Source organism: Neofelis nebulosa, chromosome 8 (assembly GCF_028018385.1).
Source record: "Neofelis nebulosa isolate mNeoNeb1 chromosome 8, mNeoNeb1.pri, whole genome shotgun sequence".
Classification (NCBI taxonomy): Eukaryota; Metazoa; Chordata; class Mammalia; order Carnivora; family Felidae; genus Neofelis; species Neofelis nebulosa.
The window spans coordinates 23733845-23751028 of NC_080789.1; the positions used below are offsets into that span (position 1 = coordinate 23733845).

Genomic DNA, 17184 nt, shown 5'->3' on the forward strand with positions numbered 1-17184 from the left:
GCGACACTCAACCATTGAATTCACCAAAAACAAAGGACACTGGGAAGAATTCCTGGAGAAAAGCTCATCACTTTGACATCGGACTTGGAAACACATGAGGAAAGACAGAAGACAGACAAATCACTGATACGAACTGAAACCAGGGGATTTATTTTAAGCCGCTTGCTTCACCTTCTTCCCCAGGAAGCTCTCTTCCATGCCCACTGCCAGCTTTCAGACTTTTCATTCTGGGGCAGTTGGAGAGGGGGAAACTTAGCACCTGCTCACACTAAGTCAGCATTAAGCCTTCTACACCTAAATAACAAAACAGAAAGAAAAAAAAGAGAAAAAAACCCTACAACATACTAAGAGACCACAAGTGCTAACTGCCCATCTACAGACCTTCATGGAGGCTGACACCATCCCCCCACCCACATCTATAGAAGCCAGGGTCTATGCCAGAAACAATCCGGTGCACTAAATCTCCCAGGGATCTAAATACCTCAGGCCCAGAGCCCAAGAACGTTCTTTATGCTGCATTAAAGTGACATTGCTCTCAGAGTTATTAATATATTGATAAGTGACCACACTGAAACCCAATTCTCTGTGACCACTGATAAGTCAATGCCATAAGTTCGCATGGATTTTCCGGCCTTCCAAAAATAAACTCAGAATGCCTATTTACCAACTCCTAAAAGGCTGTCCCAGACTAATAAGAGCTTCCCTCTGCTTTTTAAAAAAATATCATATGATTCAAATTCAAATAAAAGAAACAAGAACTTGAGTTCCTCATTAGGAGTAAGGTCTAGGCAAGTTATTTCCACCTGGAGGTTACTGTAATGAAATCTTGGTTTGTGTGAATCACAGGGAGGAGACTGGAAATAGTTAAATGATAGGAAGTGCATACATAAATTCAATTATCATGCATGAAACATGCAAATGATTTAAGCACTGCATCTGAAACTCTACTTTATATTCATTAATCTCAGGTTGCACTTTTGAAGGAGAAAGACATGCTAATTGGGTCCAGATTAATGCACTCCCAAACCTCTCCAATTTGTTTTTAGGTGAGGGTTAAATGATATGTATTAAAATAAACACAGCTGCTCATCTGCCTCCACCTTCCACCTCCCCCACTCCACCTCTACCTCTGCCCCCAGCTGCCTCCCCTCCCCTACCTCACCCACCCAGCTGCTTCCCCTCCCCCACCACACCTCTCTTCCTGTAGGAAAGGGATTACAAAGCCCTAGCATCTTCTTTTTGAAAAGACATGGAAGAACGAGCCTGTCTCTTGGCCTTTTCTATACTTGTCCTTTCTCTACAAGCCACCAAATTCCAGAAAGAGCATCAATGGAACATCAAATCCTGATGACGCCTAACTGTGGCATCCAGAATGTGCACGGGTGGGCAAGCAGCCCAGCGTTTCCATGGACAGTGGGTTCTTTCTACAAGCTTGGGCCTGAGTCTCTGGTAGGTACTGAAGGGTATTTTCAGACTGTCCCGGCATATGCTTGCTTGAAGCCAGAGCTGCTGCAGGTTGACATGGCGATCCTGTGACTCGGTTACGTGGGGAACTAGAGAACTGAGGGAAAGCTTGGGGTTTGGGGCTGCTGTTCTCCAATGTGGCTCACTCAGCTAGCAGAAACTGGCATAAAGCAGAGGGCACTCAAAGGTCTTTGGAAAGGATCCCTCGCTTTCCCTTTTCCTCCTCCCTGGCAAAATTATCCTCAAAAGAAGAACATTATTTACATGTTTACTTATTTGTTTGTTTATTTATTTTTCTTTTTTGGAAACATAAGTGGGACACAAAGAAATAACATGTTTTGGGGAAAATCTTATCTTGTGAATAATGATGCTTTTATAGTAAAATATTCTTTTTTTTTTTTTTTTTTTTTTTTTTTGGTTTCTTGGACCTGGTCTTTAGAAAAATAAAACAAAAGAAGAGGAACTATGGCCTACTGGGAACAGATTCGGGCACAGAGGCCGGATGGAAGGGTCCTCTCTGCAGGAGCAGCCACCATGGAGTTAAACCAGGCACGGGGGGGGGGGGGAGAAAAAAAAAGAAGCCTTCAAACTAATTTCACACTGAAAGTGATGTTTAATTTGAATCATGCTCTTCCCAAAGGGAAAAGGTTAGTCTCATCACTGGGCTCATATCCTCCTCCCCCTTCTCCTTTCATATGAATTGAAAATTCAGATTGACCATTAATCATGATGTGACACATTCTTTTTTTCCTGGTCCAAAAATCAGATGAAAGCCTCAGACCACATCTGAGCAGGCATTGGCTGGCCAAACCTCCCAACCTATGGCACAACGGAGAGAAGACAAGAACAAGGGCACGTACACACACAGAGACAGAAATTACTGGACATCCACTCGCAAGCGAGACACACACAAATACAGCGGTTAACAGTCGTTGGCTCCGGAGCGCCTCTCCGCCTAAATTGATTTTTGCATATCTGCACATGTAAAATTAGTCATAGTAAATAACAACAAGGACGAGACTGATATTAAATCTGTCAACATCCTGACGAATGCTCTGAGCACTCTTTAGTGAGGAAAGACACTGAGGATAGTCAACGCTCCTAAAAGAGAAAATGATTATACGCTAACCAAACCCTAAGTACAAGCTAAAGATATTCACTTCATGAAGCCATTCCTCAACTAGCCCCTTGGCACTTGCTGGAATTATTCGCAGCACGAGCTCTACTTTCTCATTTTCTGCTGACTCCATGTGGGTAATTTCTTTCGCATGATTAAAAGGGAGCGTGGCAGATCCTTCAAAGCGTGGCTCTAGGTGTGGTGGGGCTCCCGTGCGTCCTTTGTCTAAGGCACGTTGCTAATAATTCATCAGTGGATGGGCAGGCCAGGGGAACAGTCACGCACCTAAAATGATTTTTTTTTAAAGGCAAACTTTATAGATATCTTTACATAAACATATTTTTACATCGAAACGTGCAGCTGACAGATGAAATGAACTGTTTACCTTGGAAAAGAATAGGCAGGCTTTTCTCTCCCAAATAATCACTCCGGCCTTTCTGAATGTCATCCAAAAGCGATTCTGCTTCCTTCGACTTATCCAGCATCTGAGGCAGTGAGATAACCCTCCTAGCACTGGCCTCCTTCCCCGGCCCTTCATTATTAGCCTCCTGGTGGGTGAGATAGAATACAGTGAATGTAATAACCGTACTTCACACAACAGGCTCGCTCTCTCTTTTAAATTGAAAATCCCCTTATTACAAAACAAGGGGTGTTCTTTTTCTTCTACCTTTAAGTAGGACTGCCACATTCATTGCTTTTTACAAAAACGCAGCTGCTTTTTAAGCTACAGATAAATAGAATCTGCTAGGCGGTAATTCGACTCAGTCTGAATGCATTATTTTCTAAGACACTTTGGCGAGGGGCTTTTTATTATAAACTGGAATGAACAAGGAAAGTCCTTTTCTCTTCTAATTATGAATGTGTTTTGTTCCCTACTATTAACCTACAATGTCAGATTGATCTTCTTCATCTTCGTCTTCCTCTTCTTTTTCGGCAGTCAGTTCAATAAATCAACATTTTTTTTTTTTTCTGGAAAATTAGAGGGCTGATGATTAAGTCTTCATGAACTCCAATGACAAAAATAAAAATAGCACAAGGGATAAGCAAATGCAAATGCTGGAAGCACAAATAAAGACAATGAAGGGGCCCTCTGATGTCCAAGGTGATGAATCCTGTTTTGACACTAAGTTAACATAAAGGGGATTTACTTGTTAATTTCATTGTAATTAATGTAATTTTAAGAAAATTGAGCTTTCAAAGCATTTGTGTAAAGCTGATCTTAACATATTCATTCACTTAAAAAGGAAGAAGATATAATAAAAGGGTAACATTTTCACATAGTGTGCCCAAACCTCTCGTGTTTCTTGTTTACGTGTCCATTACGTGGGGTACTTGGTAATTTTATCAGTCATCCCTCACCCCTGGAAGCAACCCGATGAAGAATTAAACAGAAGAGGAAACATCGTGATAAAGCGTATTCAGTTTGAATTTCTGCTGACATTGCTTTAACTCCAAAGATAAACACTGAGAAAAATGGTGTCTTCTTAATAATATCAAAAGCCAGTCTAGAAACTCCGTTAGCCCAGGTGTTGGTTTAATTTTGATCCCCATGTTGATATTTCTTACTATTACAGTAGACCACGGTGGCTATGCTCTATGTCTATATGGATATACTGTCTAGCCAAAGGGAGGAAATCCCACGGGGTATCCGTGGGGTTCCAATTAAGGAAAAATAAATACTGCCGCAACCCCAACAATAAGTGGAGATCGCCAGTATATCACAGAGGCACAGGCAGGTGCCCGCTACTAAATCTATAGATTTAAAGCTGATGCCATCATTTCCCTTCCCTCAGCAGTAATGGAAAGCAAAGTGTGGGAGATGAACTGTGTGTGGCAGAGAGTTTCGGAACAATTTATCCTTGCTTAGATTATTTTGATTTATTTAGATTTCCAATAAGGATGATAGTGGGAATCGAAGGAGACCTGTGCAAACATAAAGATTTTCCTGGAAGAACTCTGGGCTGGGATCACATGCATATTCAAGAGACCTCAGAGAAAGAGAGAGAGAGAGAGAGAGAGAGTTTGAAATCATCTTTCCATCTAAAGCCATGCTGCTTTTCCTGTGGGGTTCTGTTTGAAATTTTAAAGGGGGCTATTTATTGCAAGTGAGATGCAGTCTGAATTTCCAGAACACCCACTCTAGGAAGAGATATATTTGCAGTGAACGGTGGTGACTGAGCTTTTGAGATTCTACCAGTCTGGTGAAGATTTGAGTCCTTTCTGTCTTCTGATATGCCTGGGAACAAAGGAGGCCCCATCAGGTGGCCAGCCTCAGTTTCAGGGACTACTCGATGCTGTGGCAACAGAAGCAGCCCAGTTTACCTGGAATAAATAACCAAGCTCCTTCCCCGAGAAACAAATTGGAGCGTATTAGTTATCACTGTAAGAGCGAAATTGAATCCTCGGGCATCGACATCTCCATCGAGCCAAGGCCACAATAACAAGCCTGCTTCGGCAATCATACATGTTTATTTTTGTAATATTGATATGTGAGGCAAATACAAGAAGAAAAGAGACCTTAATTGAAGGAGTTCAATCCTGATTTAGAAACATAATATTTGGAGAAACAGGTTTTGCTGGGCTACTCACAAAAATACCTTTGCGTCTCTGCCTCCCTCAATCCATTCTTTCACCCCGATAAATCATTAACTCGGACGAACGAACGGCAGATTAGGCGGGGCAGAATGTGAACTTGTGAGGACAGCCTGTAATCGCCATCTTCTGCCGTCTGTAGTACTCTTTTAAGGTAATAAAAATTACCTTATGTGAAAATGATAGAAGCCACTAGAGGCAGAACTCGGCGCCCTTTATCAAACTTTCAAAACAAGTAAGTAGCTGAACAGCAAGCACGAAAAGAAGAATGCGCTGTCGCAGGAGGCACAGTGGGATGGCGTTTCAGCAGCTGGGTCTCCTTTGATTCTCTCTTTGAGAAAAGAAAAAGGAGGAGAAGCCCTGCGAGAGGAGGAAGGAGGTGACAGAGGAGGGGGAAAGAGGAAGAGGAAAGGTCAAAGCCCACTGGGTACGAGTTATTTCCTTCCTTTCCGTGTAAAAACAACTCTCTTCACACAATGGCCCTGCCGCTCAGAAACAAACTCCGTTTCGATGGTCTCACGCCTCACTTTGCGCCCCCCCCCGCGTAAACCGAGTAGTTAGCCCGTCTTCCCCGGGGGGCCTCGGAAGAGCAAGGGTGGTTTTGAGCGATGCAGGCCACACCCAGGAAATAGCAGTTACCCAATAAGGAAGGACTAGTAATTAGTCTCCACCGCACTGCTAATCAGGCCTCTCATCCCCCTTACCCTCTTCACCTGGCAATTCCCCCTTCGTTCCCCAATCGCGCTCCAACTCTAAGACTACCCAGCAAAACAAAACAAGCCATGGCAAATGGAGCCCCGCGCTGCCTCACGCCTTTGTCCCACCACATTCAAGTCACTTTACACTTGCAGTGGAAGGGCTGGACACGACGGTAGGAAAGATCTTAGAAACGGGAAACAGGAGGTGCCCACTGTACAATAATCTGAGCCCGCAGGCCGAGCCCCCTCTCTGTTCTGGGAGGGTTCCTGGGCAGAGCAAAGTCTGCAATCCACTGAGACCCTGAGGTCCCCAGGCAGAGCTGAGAAGCCACTTGGTTTTGGAGCTGCTTGGTGTCTTCCGATGCCACACTCAAGTTCGTGTGCACACCTTGCGCACCTCACACGCGTGCACACAGGCATATGCGCACCTACATGAACCACCGTCAGGAGCACCACACAGTTCCATTCAAGCAACTGTCACCCGGGAAGCCCTCACTCTGCCCCGGCTGGTGGTAAAAACACTGCCCTGCAAGGCAAACAGTGGGTAAGTCTGACTTTGCAAAACTGCCCGAATACCTCGTCTTTACTGAACAAAATACCAGCTACCCACACCCAGGCTGTAAAGGGATAACATGAGGACTGTTGTCCCTTTCCAGGTCAACATCTAGTAGCAAGATGGATTGAGTTTCATATGACGAAATAGCAACTTCAAAAAACACCCATTCTTAAACATACTTTGTATCTTTTCTTTCAACTGTCACCAACTCCATTATTTTTGTTTTGTCAAATGAAAAAAAAAATAGGCTATATTATGAAGATGAGCTTTTGCATAAATCTACTCACTTTCTTTTAAGAAAAAAAAAATACATTGCTGCACGTGAGTGAAAAAAACCAGCCTGTTCTTCATCCTCTTCCCTCTAAACTTATTTTTTTTAAACTTTTTTTCTGAATAGAGTTGTTTGAAATGATCTCATTTCTATAAAGCCAATTATCTTATGATGATCAAACTTGACAATTAGTGTACAAGCAAACACAGACTCTTAGAAGGGCAACTTCAAAAAGATTTCTTCCTCCTGGTGGCTATTTGCCCATGAACAGAGAGAGGCTCCAGAAAGAGGCTCCAAGCCCCACTGACCACAGGAACTTCCAGCCAAGATTCTAATCACCGCTGCAGAAGGCAGGGCGCAGGCGATGGGTGGGAACAACAGTGTGTGTTGAATTTGGAGGAACGAGGAAACGCTGGTAGCTCCCCAGAATCACAGCACGGAGATGCTCTAAATATGAAAAGTAAGACAAGATTTCTGAACTCCTTGTCAAGGCTTCCTGACATCCAACACTTTTGTGAGGTCAAGAAACGTGTCCCCAGCTTCTGTTCTCTGTTTTCCTTCAGGGAACATGGTGACGAAGGGGGCGGCCCAGCTGCCTTTTAGCGCGTCACACTTGGATGACTCCTGTCCTTACTGGGGGCAGGTGCAGGTTGCTGGTGAAGAGTATGCCCATTGCGTTTGGACTCGCAGAAAAAAAAAATCAAAATTTAACACAAAAGAAATTCTCATAGGTTTGCCCCTTTAATATTCTACAGAGTGCCTGTGATATAGTTAAGTTGGAAAAGTTTCACACAATGAAGATTACTGAGGCATAAATCACGTAGGTAAAAACTGTGGTGTAGGACAGGGATGAAATCTACAAGCTAATTACATTCAACAAGGGCTTCCGAAAGGACAACATGCCCACTAACCTTCCCATGCCAATATTTTGTTTTTCAAGGGGCAGTAAGTGCAGAAGTTTGTCACGGTTGTAGATTCCACAGTGTGATCCTTTAGCAAAACCTAAGAAGGGGGAGAAAAGATTAGATGCATGGATTTCTGTGCTGAATGGATGCCAGAGCCAAGATGCAAAGAATAGATAAGTTAGAGATGTGGAGGAACTAAATTTGAAGCCAGCCAGTAAAACGGATTGAACCTTATTACCTCTAGTCACTGAGAAATTCCCGAGACAGTTGGATGCAATTTGAAAAGGTCAGAAAAATATTTCCTGCACAGCATTACTGCTTCATGGTTTAAGGGTGTACATTTGTGAGATGCCAGCTCTAATCATTTTTATTGACTTTGCTTTCCAGAGACAGACAGACAGTCTGGGAGGCAAGACCAATAGATAAGAGAAAGGCAATCTTACAAATGAAAATCTCTTATTTTGTTCTCTCACTTGTGACTGTGAACAATCCCAAATCTTGCCCATTTGAGGACAAATTACACGAACTTCACAGAAGAATGACAGAATGAAAAGAAAATCTAGGGAAATATTGCTGTAACTTTAGAGAGCCTGTCTCTTTCAATTGCTATTTATTTAGCCTCTACTATATGCTGAGCAAAGGTAAAGGATGCTGCACTTGAATCCAAATGTGAATACTTAAAATGAAACACCACAAAATATACCAAGGTATGGACATTAATTTATTGTCAGCATTTCCTTTGAGGGATGGCTTCATGAAGAAGGAAATCCACAGGAAATGGTAAAAAGTAAATGGAACATACAAATATAGACTCAATGAAGGCTCTGCTGGGCTTCGAACCATTCCAAATACAAAGAAACAAAGATTTGTCTTTTTACTTTAAATGTGACTTGTGTGCAATAAGAACCTTTGTTAGCAAATACATTTGCAGGTTGGTTGGTTGGTTGGTTGGTTGGTTTTGGCATGCAATTAGAAGTCAAAACTGACTTTTTGATATGGAATGGCATGATCCACTCTAACCCTTCAAAGGCTTAATTAACATCTGACTTTTCTGTCTGTGAGGGGCGTGTGTTTTTGAGGCAAACGCAAGACTCTCGACTCTTCTCTTGTTTAGTAGTGAGGCTGAAACTTTTTAATGGCCTACAGACCCAACCGCAGGCTTTCTTACGATGTTCCGGCTCCACAAAGATGGCCTGGCAGCTCACTAGGGCTTTTCCATCAGCAAGATGGCTTTTCTTATAGAAAGCCTTCGTCCTGATCCATGCCATGCCTCACAACCTTCAGGAGTTTCAAATTGTATCCTGTAATCAACAACCACCGCTACCAGCAACGGAAAAAGCCACTCACAAAATGGCTTTTCATACTCTCAGGTTCCCCAAAGACAAGTGAAAAGGCCAGTTTTATTAGCTGGACATTTGAATTCTTGGCCGGGAGGATAAAAATATCTATCTTCCAAGTGACTTGTTTTCCTATATTACCTGAATGTCTGGCATTGGTTAGATACAAGCAGTACCGTTTGCTTGGATTTAAAATTATTTTTACCTTGTGCAACATGGTAGATTTAACCACAAAAAGTGTTTACGGACACTTTGTGATGGTACAGAGGCTTCCGGTGAATCACCCTTAAAACTCGAGGTTTCCACATCTTCATTTCATAGCAAAAACACTATCTCACGTGTGTATCTCCTGATCCCCACTACCTAAGTTCTCTATGAGGAAAAATTCTGGACATTTCACCCAAACATTAATGTCATTAATAATAATAAGAACAATCCTAAAAGTAGTATAACTAGTAAAAATAATAATGATAAAAGAAGTAGTGACCATTAGCTGAGCATTTACTAGGTGTGGGCACCACACACTCACTTAATCTGCACAGCTAACTTAAATTTTTTTCCCCTTCCATATTACCCACGAGGAGCATGAGGCTCAAGGAGATCAAGAAACTCATCTGGGTCAGAAAACTAGGAGGTATTGATGTGGAACTCAACTCCAGGCTTATGTGATGCCAGTCCCTATTATTCGAAGCCTTGTGCTTTGAAGCATGCCCCATGAGCATTACACGACCCAGGAATGCGACTCCTCGCAGGTCACACAGCATTTCTGGGGCGTTGTTGAACCAAGTTTCATTGCTAATACAGACTGAGTCATGCCCACCAAGTATTTGCTGACAGTCCACAAAATGCAGCCACCTTCCAGAGCTACAGGCTAACAGTTGTTGATAGATAGATCTCTTTCCTGTCCTTATGGAATTTAATACATGAAGGGAATAAGATACTCAGAGCAGCCTCCTTAATCGCATTGCATGGTTCACCTCCACCTAATAAATTTTGGAGCCTAATTGCACACAAATTGCTTTTCTATTTGAGTTGTCTTTGAATTATGCTCAGAGAACAGCGAGAAGAGAAAGTTTCTTCTTAGCTGGGGCTGCACTGAGGTCGAATCCTTCTTTGCACACAATCTTAGAAGGGGAGATGTGTGGCTATTTTGTTATAGTCACGGGCAAATAAGTGGCACGAGAAGAAAAGAATGAGGGGTCGCATAGGCTTATTAGCACATCAACTATGGCAGGTCTTTTATCTCATTAGAATGTACCGAACATAGCCAGGTTTCAACAAACTGTTGTACCTTTAACTGACGATCATTTTTTCTAACCAGTTCACCAAATGTATCCCCAGCCCTGGTTCTCCCTGTTCACGGAGACGTGATGACTGTACATGGTGAAATGCTGGTTGCAGTCCTAACACACGCTGCCCAGGTACCTGTCTACACCTGTCTTTAGTCGGGGTGCTCTGAGCACCCCCCTGTCTGGAGGAGAGCCGCGTTTGTTTGTCCGGCACCCTTGCAGAAGGAGACCTTTCTTCCCACCCTCAAAGGAAACTCTCCTCCTGACACAGCTGTCTTGGAGCTCAAGAGGCATTCGCATGAGCCGAGAGGCGAAAGAGCATCAGCTGAGGTGCCAGAATGAAGTCATTGTGGAGGCCTCCAAGTGAAAGCATTTAGAAAATAGAAATGAAATTAGGCGCAGCAACCGAGAGGTGGAGAGAAGAGCAGGTGAAGAGGGGGCTGGGGCACAAAATGAACTTAAGTCTGGAGTATGAAGCCCCCCCAGTGCTTGATTCTTTGGTTTCCTTAAGTGCTGAGCAGGACAGAGCACAATGCAGAGGTTGGGGAAACAGGGGGGGGGGGCCTTTTCCTTGTGCCTCTGACAGTGCTTGTGGACATGAGGGGTCTGATTCTTAACCAAGGGAGACATGTAAACTACCCTCCAAAGTGATCTAAGTTTTAGTATCTCATGCTGAGAAATCATTTCTTTAGGCCTTGCTTATCTTCCAAAGAAGATGCCTGAAAAAATATTTTTAAGACAGGTTAATTGGCTAATTTCCTATGTTTTTTGTTTTGTTTTTTGCAAAACTGCAACCTACTTTCGAAACAAAGTACAACAAAATACAAAAACAAAACACTGTAAAGAAAAAGCTGGAAGAAAACATCAAACTAGCTAATTATATGAAATTCCTCTTTTACCAGATTCTTTCTTTAAGCAGAAACTCAGCTTCAGGCATTAATATTATTAGAATGAACTTTCCAGCAATGATGCTAAGAAGTGATGACACACAAAATATGGTATTTATAGCAGTAAAGCAGTTACACCTCAGATGCCAAGAGAATGAAAACAGCTTTTCCCTTTCTCGTCCCTGGATCAAACATAGTCGTTTAGCAATTTCTAAAAAAAACATTATTAGATTTTTATTTTAATTATTCTTCCAACACTTCAATGTCACAATGTTAAATGCTTTGTGTACCTGGATGTCCTTCTCGAGAGGATTTTGGTGGCATGCAAACCCAAATGTTATCCCAGTCCATTTTCTTTGAATTATAGGAACCTCCAGAGTATATTCTTTCCTACAGTGGGAGATAGCGTGGCTTAAATTTTTCTGAATAATTTTCAAAATCAAATTTGGAAATTTTCATGAGAGATGATCCTCCCCGGTGGGTGATATGAAGCATAACCTAAGGGGAAAACATGAAAATAATTAGCATAAGATATATTAGCATATAGATGCCTTTGAAATAATAAACAGCAGAAAACCAAAATGGTTATCCTCAAAAGAAAGTTATGAGAAAATGTGAAATTAATATACACTTCTTGCATGACAGCCTCAGCCTGAAAGCCAAACAGAATATTCTCTCATTCAGTGAAGGATGTGATGATCAGGGAGATGGAGAAATTACCCCCAAACCAATTCTCCTGTGCTGTTTGGTTCATTGTCACGACATCACTATTCTCTATTTACCTTTACCCCATGCTACCCTTTCCCTTTTAGGCAGGAAAAAAAAAAAAAAAAGAAAGAAAAAAAGAAAAGAAAAGAGAAGAAAAGAAGTGTCTTCCTTTTACTTCCTCTAAGAGAAACCACCAAGCAGACAGATCCAATATTCTTTCTCTTGTTTTTTCCCCTCCTTTGGCTACCCTTCTATCTTTCCCTAGATGGCATAAGAAATGCCAGGCCTGGTAATTCAATTATCAAGAGGACCCAAGGAGCTTTGTGAAAAGGGGGTCAGGACTTTGCATTTGTTAACCATGGACCAAAACCACCACTGATTATTTTTATTTATTTATTTATTTTTTGAGAGAGTGGGGGAGGGGCGGGGGGGGGTTGGGGGAAGAGAGAGAATCTTAAGTAGGCTCCACATCCAGCTCAATTTCACAACCGTGAGATCATGACCTGAGCCGAAATCAAGAGTTCGATGCTTAACAGACTGAGCCACCAGGTGACCTGATTAAATTTCAAGTTGGTACAGCCTCTCAAGGTGGTAAGCTTGCACGTTTGGTGTCAGTTGCTTTGAAAGCAACTCTCACTTAAAAATCTGATCTGAGTGACCTTGGAAAAGTTCCTTAAACACAACTAGCTTCATATTTCTCTTTCTAAAAATAGTGATAGTGTTATCTATTTTTCTAGATAGTTGTGACAAGTAGAGGTTAATAATAAATACCTGGAATACAGCAGAGACTCAGTAAAGGTAGCCCTATTCCCTCCTCGATGGCTTTAGTGAAAACTCCATAAATTTTAAATTCTGGGATTTGGTAAGCCTACTTCCCCACCCCCACTTTGTACATATGCCAGATGAATGTATGGTGTAAAGAGATTTATTAAGGAGAGATGCCACAAAATATGATGTTTTGTTCTGGATCTACGGGATCCAACCACACCTTAAAGTATCTGATCCGGGTGAATTCCCTGAAGAAGCCCCTTTCTGGACTGTCATAACACAGTCAATGTCCCTACATCTGCACCCCCATCTATATTATTTCAGTTCTTATAATATTTAGTTATTTTTGAAGGCTTCAGTACAGCATTTAGGACACTAAGAAAGGGTCCTTTGCCAATCATACCATTCGATTTTCTCGATTTGTTTTCAACTTTGAACTTTTGATTGAAGCTAATTACTTAAACATTGTGTGGGTTGGTCTCTTGGTATTTAAAAGGGGAAGGACTCATTCTTTACAAAATATGGAATTCTGTAGAGATTTGAAACTCCAAACTTGGTTTAAGTCACTTCATTCTCTTTCTGTGGAACACAGATCTTGAACTTACCCTTTATTTTCTAATACCTGCTTCCATGTCAACAGCTACATGTCCAGCAAAAAAATACCACTCGATTTCTTGAATGTTTATATGTCCTCATCAATACCTAATGCACTGCTGACACATAGTAATGAGATTGGGATGGAGAAAAACCCTCGTGTAAGTTTTTTTTGACAAATATGCTACCTGGTTGAGTTTGTGATAAGCATGTTGCCAAGATCATTTAGCTGCGTTGTGAGAGCACAGATTGTCCTAGACTGTTCTTCTGTTTAGACTTATCTCACTGACCATACATCTTGAGGCAGACATCATTTGCAGGACATTCCTGCTGAATGTCCTTTAATCTTTATCTTTTTTTCTCCTCTCAGGCCTACTAGGGATTTAGTTTATTGCCCTTTTAGGGCCAGTTTAAAAAAGAAAATGTTTAGAAAGACAAAGCCCGGTAAATAAACGAAAAGCTAGTTTCCTTTGGCTTTTGGGATTTGAAAATGTTTTGACTGCCTGCACACTTTCTGGGAGTGGCTCCTCTGGCTATGAAGGAAAAGGGCCTGTTTTACAAATCAAATAAATACATATGTATACACAAGGTATTCTCAAGGCTCTACCAGTCACAGGATGGTAAGGTAAAACATGTTCTCTTCTGCAATTTGAAAAGGATTTGAGACTCTACCAATTTGTTCCCAAAGGATATTCTGACTTCTTACAGGACCTTATTTTAATGCTAATGATGTGCAGATGTGTTTGTTCTATGTTGTTTTCAGAGTTTAAAACCTTTCCAGGTGAGTAGCAGGGAATGGGCAGGCCTGTCTTCCTTCCAGCAAACTCTGTACCCTTTTTCTGTTTTGTCGACCCACCCAAATCATTCTCCCCAAAGTTTCTGCTTTCAGAACTTAGAGTTCTGTTAGGGCTTGATAAAATAAAAATAAACCTTCCAAATCAGCCCTTCGTTGGTTATTTTTAAAATTCGGTTGGTAAGCTTTTCTTCATTTGTTTCATATGTGGTCAAAATATTTTCTCTTCATTTCCACCACAGCAAAATAGTCAAAATCTCCAAAATTTACTTTGACGCTAACATTTCCTCAATTAAAAACATAGATGTGAAACATTAAATCTCCCACCAACCCTCAAGTATGTTCTTCGAATATTCTCAATGACTAGGAAAACAAGTCAAAAATAGCACTGTTCGTCTACCCCAGATATAAGCCCTTCGAGGATGAAGACAGCACCCACATTTGGGGTATATCGTGGAAACACAGCAATAATTAGTGGATAATAATAATAATGGCTGAGGCATTATCTCCTTTAGCTCTATTTAATCATCTGCCTCCATTTCCTGTCTTACCTGGCAGTGACTAAGCACTCACACTGCACCCACAGACAGTCCTTCCTGTTATCTGGAATGTTTTGTCAACTGCTGAACTGTTGTTTCAATAGGAAACTGGCATATTCCCATTTCTCATCCCATCCAACGACACAAATAATTTGTAAACATCCATGCCTCATTTATCTCTCGCTGTAAAGCTGTTAGACATATTTATGTGGAGTCCTGGTAACATTGCAGTATTAGACACATTAATGAACAGACTTGCTCATCCCTAGAATTTTTTTTCATCGAAATAGATGACCCAAGCTACTGAGATGGCCTTAAGCAGGTAAATGGAAAAATAAACTGTGGCACATCCAGATAATGGAATATTATTCAGTGCTAAAAAGAAATGAGCTACCAAGCCACGAAAAGACATGGAGGGACCTCAAATGCATATTATTTTTTTTTTTAATTTTTTTTTTCAACGTTTTTTATTTATTTTTGGGACAGAGAGAGACAGAGCATGAACGGGGGAGGGTCAGAGAGAGAGGGAGACACAGAATCGGAAACAGGCTCCAGGCTCTGAGCCATCAGCCCAGAGCCTGACGCGGGGCTCGAACTCACGGACCACGAGATCGTGACCTGGCTGAAGTCGGACGCTTAACCGACTGCGCCACCCAGGCGCCCCTCAAATGCATATTATTAAATAAAAAAAGCCAATCTGAAAGGCTACATACTGTTTGATTCCAACTATGTGATGCTTTGGAAAAGGCAAAACTATGGACATGGAAAGAAAATCAGTGTTTGCCAAAGGTAGGGTGAGGAAAGAGGTGAAGAGGCAGAGCACAGAGGATTTATAGGGTGACAAAACACTCTGTATGATATTACAATGATGGATAGATGTCATTATGCTGTTTGTACAAACCCACAGAATGTACACCACCAAGAGTGAACCCTAAGGTAAACTATGGATTTGGGTCATTATGATGTGTCAATGTAGGTTCATCCTTGGTTAAAAAAAGAAAACAAGTACCTTTCTAGCAAGTGATGATAACGGGGGAGGCTGTGCATGTGTGGAGCTGGGGGTATATAGGGGACTCTCTGTACCCTCCTTTCAATATTGTTGTAAACCTACAGCTGCTCTAAAAATGTTAAGTCTTTAAAAAAATGCCATAACCCGTCATATTTCTGGCCTTGTCACATTACAGTCCTGATAAGAAAGCAGATGTTCTTAACTCTATACCCTGATTACCTGCTTGCTTTTCTGTCTGCTGCAAGAGCTTTGGGGGCAGCTGGAAACCAAGGTCTCAGAACCCTTTCCACAGTCACCAACTAGAGACATACAAGAGAGAATGTCTACATTCCTTAAGGTCAGGCTCAATCACTGATTAGTTCAAAAATATTATTTCCAAAATTTGTTCTCTGAAGGTGAGATATGCCTGCAGGTGTTATTAAAAATTGTCTGCAGTACAATTTTTGCACAGATCTCCCATTCATCATTGTGATATGCAATCTGAGAATCAGACTCTGAATCTTAGATCTGTCCTACACTAGCAACGTGATTTGTTTCCTCTGTACTTGCAATGTCAACCACAGAGGGCTGTGGGAAGAAGAAAACACAAAGGGAAGTACCTTATAAAGTGTAAAGTACTCTGTAAATATTGTTAAGTGTTTTTTGGAGAAATGGTTATAATGGTGATGATGATAATGATGATGATGATTGTTACATGAGGACCGGTTGATTTCATAATGTATGAAATGGAAGGTATAAGGAAGCATTCTAGAGAGAGTATGAAGATAAAGTCCTGGAGTGTAATTTAAGAGAAACCTATGATTTGTTTATCTGACCCTGAACGGAAAAAATCATGAGTTCATCCCAAAGTCCTTGTTTAAAATGGATTTCTCCAAGTTTCTTCCAATGTATTTGAGTATGTTTACAGGTAATGGTTGCCATTATTGGGGTTTGTTACCATGTCCTTAATTTGCTAAATATTTTGCATGAATTATCTCATTCAGTCAGTAGGGGCAAGGAATTGATATTCTACCAAATTAGGTAATATCACGAATGTATAACATATAAATGCATATTATATAAAAGGAATCAATAGAGTTATGCAAGCCCCAAATAAGGCTATTTCATTTTTGAGTGGGATTTCATGGAACTGATAAATTTAAGAGAAGGAATGTAGGAAGACTGACTTGGGTATCTGGACTGACTGAAAGAAGTATCGGAAAAATGAACTGGTAAAATAATGTGGCCGTGTGGATGGACAATAGGAAAGGTTTCAGGGAAATGCATAGGTCATGAACAAAATTCCCAATTCTTATGAGGATATGGTCCCTCTTCCTATGGAACACTATTCCCCCACTACACAAATTATCCCTAAAAACTGCCATTCTTCTGAAGATTTATTAGTCATTGAATGCTATACACTGTCCACTTCCTGATGACCTATGTGTCTGGAGGTGATTTCACCAATTTGTAGGGGATTTACAATTCTATTTGTCTTCTCCGTTTCTTCTGGCACTCACCGGGGACAAAGCATACACCACCATGGGAGGTCTGTGCTGAGGTACAGAAACCAATCTTTAATCTTAATTTAACCACCCCCAATTGGGCAGACACATTTGTTGCTGAAAGTTCTTTAATATATTTGGAATTCAGATCTAAATTTGAATATTCGATCCCC

The 17184-nt window shown here is 41.3% G+C and overlaps 1 long non-coding RNA gene across 2 annotated transcripts in view; it reads right to left on the bottom strand.

Annotated features, from left to right (window-relative positions):
- Positions 1–1199: 1199 nt before the first annotated feature.
- LOC131519044 (uncharacterized) overlaps positions 1200–17184 on the bottom strand; it is a 74006-nt gene continuing 58021 nt past the window's right edge. Inside the window, exons 6-9 of one of the 2 annotated variants that reach the window (XR_009265428.1) lie at positions 11407–11614; positions 7610–7700; positions 2967–3129; positions 1200–2866 (exon numbers count right to left, since the gene is read on the bottom strand). This is a non-coding gene — a long non-coding RNA (uncharacterized LOC131519044). The remainder of the gene's footprint in view (positions 2867–2966; positions 3130–7609; positions 7701–11406; positions 11615–17184) is intronic. The other variant, XR_009265429.1, reaches the window with a different exon arrangement.